At 44.2% G+C, this 4,802-nt stretch overlaps 1 pseudogene; it reads left to right on the top strand.

The window, feature by feature from the left end:
- Positions 1-4,458: 4,458 nt before the first annotated feature.
- On the top strand, positions 4,459-4,578 carry LOC120619441 (uncharacterized; annotated as a pseudogene).
- The last annotated feature ends 224 nt before the right edge of the window (positions 4,579-4,802 follow it).

Below are 4,802 nucleotides of genomic sequence, written 5' to 3'. Positions count from 1 at the left end.
GGGACACTGCGAAGATGCAGACTACCTTCGGGACGTTGCGTCTTCAACATTTGGGACAGCTTTTAAAATGGAGTGGGTTCTCATTCGTGGCTGAATGACTAGACTGCGAAAGACCAAAGCCTCTAGTTTGTTTTCAAGGTTTTTTTTGATGTCACTTAACTGATATCATACCAAAAAAATGGTGGGTTTTTTTTTCCATTACAATTAATACTACAGCATGAAGAGGAAAGATGACGTTCAAACCGTATAACCAACAGTCGTATGCATAGCGAACGTACCGATCTCTTTTTCTTGCCGTTGAGTTTCATTTAAGATCCGCGATCCCTTACGTACGATTCCAAAATACAAAAAGCCCTGAACATTAAACGTTTTTCATAACTTTTGGGGCACAAAATCTGACCTGATTTTATTATATATGATAATTAAAAAAAAAAAAACCGACCTCAACAGATGTGACACTACTTATTATCTTTATTTCATTTGGTAAAAGTATTCATGCATTTTGTTAGGAAATGCTGGGTTTGTTAGAAAGCGCTGGCCTCGGCCACACAGAGGGTGTGACACAGTGTGAGGTACGCATCTGCACCACATTATTTTTGTAATAACCGAAAAAATCCGAAAGCATCTGGTCCTGAGGATTGCAGGATTAGGGCTGTGAACGGGAAGTGAATATTGCACAGGAGCCCAAAGGAGCTTTGAGTGCCTAGTAATGGGACCAGTCGGACAACAGCACTCATTAAGAAACCGGTGTTCACACGCAGACAAGAAAATGGGTCTTTGTTGCACCGTCCTCTACATTTCTCTTCACTAAACAGCTTTGGGGGCCTGTTTTTTTGTTTTGTTTTGTTTTTAATTTATTGCTTGGTCTTTGTTTACTTTACTGCTCACATCACGTGAACTATCCTACCGGGCTCCCACAGTCCTCTAGTCAACGCTGAGCACAACGGTTCTTACCTCCATTTCCCAGTTCAGGCCACTTCCGTTGCCATTTCCTGTGGTCCTAGCATCTGAGCTCACCTAGGGCAAACCTTAGGTAAAAGGATAATTTACTGATCTATGTGTGATTGCTCTCTCTATACCTTTGCTCTCATCTCTATGACTGCCGGTTTCAAGCAGAGGGACACACACTGCGGGGGCTTTCCTGACTCGGGGATCTTAGCAGAATTTACAGCAGAACTCAAAGGAGGGGCGTCCAGAAGGCGGCGGGAGCGTCCTGTGCCCCAGGGCGGGAAAGCCTTTTGAGTCCGGGAGTCTTCCTGCCAGGTCTGAGAAGGGCCTGGGAGCCCCGTGGACCCCTTCACTCCCGGGGGTGGAGCTTGAGGAAGTGGCATGGTCTCCCCAGGCCACGCCTGAGCAGGGCTTCCGGGCAAAGGGCCCTGGACACTCAGGGTCCCGGGCTCAGCAGAAAGGCCTGTGCATGGAGGCAAAGAGCAGCCAGACAGCAAGGACACTCGGTGGGTCGACCACGAGGACGTCAGCGAGAATGTGGGAGTCCAGAGATGAGGACCTTTCGCCCAGATTCTGGGACATCCCTGAAGGAAAGAAAGTGGCCAACACACAGGTGACAGAGATGGAATCAGGTAAATTGGAGGCCTTGATGTCAGGAAATTTCAAAAGTGGATAGCCCTGTCCATTTGAGCAGGCAGACCCGGATTTGTGTCCATTCTGTGTAACCAGATGGGAGAGTTTTGTCCTGCACGCTTCCTGTCTCTGCTTGCCTTGGTCAGCCCCGTTACCAGGTCTAAGGAGGAAATTCTAGGCAAGTCCCTGCTGCCTGCCGCTTGACATGATCCCTGGAAATGCCCCCAAATGAAATCATTTTTTTTAAGTACCAACAGAGCATAAAACATGCAAGTACAATATAACCTGTGAGTGCGAAGTAGAATTTACACTTAAACAATGTGTATTTATGATGTTGCTCCCCTTCCTCCACTGGGGACAGGATTACTTCTGTGTACTTAATCGGAACACGTTTTAAATCACCCCATGCAATGGGCCTGGTGGCGATCCATGATGGCCAAAGTATATAAAATATGATGAAGTTAAGGAGTTGCAGCTGAACCAACAATTTATCTTCCTGGAAGGGAGACATTCAATAAATCCTTTCTGGGTTTTGATAGCCTATTAAAGTTCCTTAAGAGCTCCAGTACATTTGACTACTTTTTTTTTTTTTTTTTTAGCCATAATGCCTTAAACAAGCTTTGGTAATCATAAATATAACACTAAAAAAGGCAAAAACAAAGAATTAGCAATTAAATCAGTCTTTTGGTGGGACCAGCCAATGAACAGAACCCTCCTCCAAAGGGAAGTAAAGGATTACATTAAAAGCCAGGCTGTATGGGAAGCATTTTTTCATTTCTTTATCCACTTATGGGGACTTATGGTCTAGTTTTTATTCTCGCTTGGGGAGTGAGGGAAACACCTTCTGATAAAAACAGGATCATTGTTTCTTTATCAGATAGTATCTCTAGCAGAAACACTGAAGGTGAAATCTCATCTCGCTCTGAAGGTAAGTTTAGTTTCATTGGTTAATCAAATGGTTTAATTAAAATAATTCATCGTTCTATTTATATAATAGCTTTTTACCCTAAACGAGGAATCGGAAAAGATGGAATCTCAGTAACTACTAAAGAAAAGTCCTACAAATACAAATGAATAAAAATTTATCTAACATGTTTTCTTTTGTGACAAAAATACAACAAAAAATAATTCATCAGCTAAGGAAATAACCAAAATAAAGTGAAATCACTGAAAAATATTATTCAGTTGATGTTTGGTGTCTCAGTCAAGCACTCCAGAATATTTTTATTCAGTAAATAGACACCAGGTAAAACAAGTGATCCAAAGCTTCTTCTAGCATTAACAAAATTTTTATTACCAACCTGCTTATATGTATGTATGGTCACAGATAGCTAGATGCCCCATAAGCTAATAACATACTGTAACAATCAGAAGATTCAGAACACGAATGTAGACCCTGATGGAACCGAGGCAGAAAGTAGGGATAAGAAAAGAGGAAGCCCCTACTTGAAGCCAGATAAAATCCACGAAGGAAAATAGAGCTCAGAGTAAACGTAAATACAACTAACCCGAAAGTACAAACGAACTGGGTAGTAATCATTTCAAACGGGTATACCTTGCCTGACGGAAGTAACGAGAAGACAGGAAGTAGAACTGGAGGAGGAGCAAGGGATCCGTGGTCACGGTAGAGTTCAAGGCCTGTCCCAGGACAGGTCAAGGGCACGGGAGCGGAGGCGCTGCCTTGAGCTGGTGGACATGCTGAACTTGTGGGCGCTGGAGGTGAAGGCTCCAGGTGGAACTCGAAGGGTCAACCCTTCGTCTTCCAAATGGGGTCTAAGTGGCCCCAAAGCTCAAGGGACTACGGGTGGGCTGAAGCCACAGAGGTCGGGAAAAGGAACTGAGAGAGGACAGGCATGGAAAAAGAATAGCACACCACGGTGGAAGGCAAGGCGGCCCGGCCGGCCGAACACACAGGTTTCAGTCCCGGCGACGGGCCCTGGGGACTGTCATCTCTAGGCGCGTCCACGGTCACTGCACCCCTGGAACGAGCTTCATGGCCTGCACAGCAGGAGTGTGGGTCCACATACGTGCTTCAACACGGACTTCATAGAACATGTTCGCGCTCCAACATGGACTTCGCAGAACACTAGCCCCACGCATAATGCTCCAACGACCTTTTTAAATAAACATTGCGTGGCCAAAAAGATCTGGAAAATTCTGCATAAAGACTCTGAGATGCCTCACTAAGAAAATCTGGTTAGACGGTGTCACCCAGTGTTTCCCAAACCTACTTGACCCCGGAATGCTTTTTTCCGTGAAACATCTTTTAATATAAATTGCAGTCTTTGCAAAACACACGGGACTAGGTGATATTTCCAAATTTAAGTTCCTAAGAGCCTCCAAGAGGGAAGCACAGAAAAGGCCTGAAGCTCACACTTACGGTTCCTTGTTAAGCCCAGGACTGCAAGGTTAGTATGGAGGGATCTTAGAACCCCCTAGAACCCCCAGGAGGAAGTAGGTGATCAGTGGCAATTCCTAGCTGATGATTATAGAGACTGAACAGAAACCCACAAAGGGAAAGTCGGCTCTTGCAGACCCATCCGAGTTCTGGCGGGTTGACCAGCCCACCCACATCTGTTCATAAGCATCCCTTAGGTACCCTCACTGTGCTGAGTCCCAGCATAGAACACTTTACTTCCCATCCCAAATAAAGATACGATTTATAATCCCCAATTATGATGTTAAGCTCTAGGAGGACAAGGAATTCCCTAATACATCCCCAAGGCCTATCTCAGGTCTGGACGTAAAGTGGATTTATTTATTTATTTATGAATAAATGTTCCAACAGACAAATATTTATTGAGATGCACTAAGTATAATACCATTCTCTAAGGAATTTAAGGCCTGTTTAAAGTGACCTTAAAGTAGTTATATTTAGTCTACGGCCATGTCACCCTGAACAAGCCCGATCCCATCTGATCTCAGAAGCTAAGCAGGGTCGGGCCTGGTTAGTACTTGGATGGGAGACCACCTAGGAAGACCAGGTGCTTATAGGCATAAAAAATAAAAAATAAAGGCTTGTAAGCTGACAAGGTCTTTGCAATCTGTGAGGTCAACCAAGAGTTGCCTCACCTAAAAATAAAAAAATAGTTGTCTTTATTGTCAAAGGCAATCATAACGAATGCCGAGTGATCATGAAAACGTGCTGATTTTCAGCCAAAAAAAATAATGCATTTATTGATTATCTCCAGGTACATCACTACATCCGTGGTACCTGGTAC

Source organism: Pteropus medius, unplaced genomic scaffold (assembly GCF_902729225.1).
Source record: "Pteropus medius unplaced genomic scaffold, Ma_sr-lr_union100, whole genome shotgun sequence".
Classification (NCBI taxonomy): domain Eukaryota; kingdom Metazoa; phylum Chordata; class Mammalia; order Chiroptera; family Pteropodidae; genus Pteropus; species Pteropus medius.
Note: the sequence above shows the minus strand (reverse complement) of the source record. Positions and strands in the feature narration are given on the sequence as shown.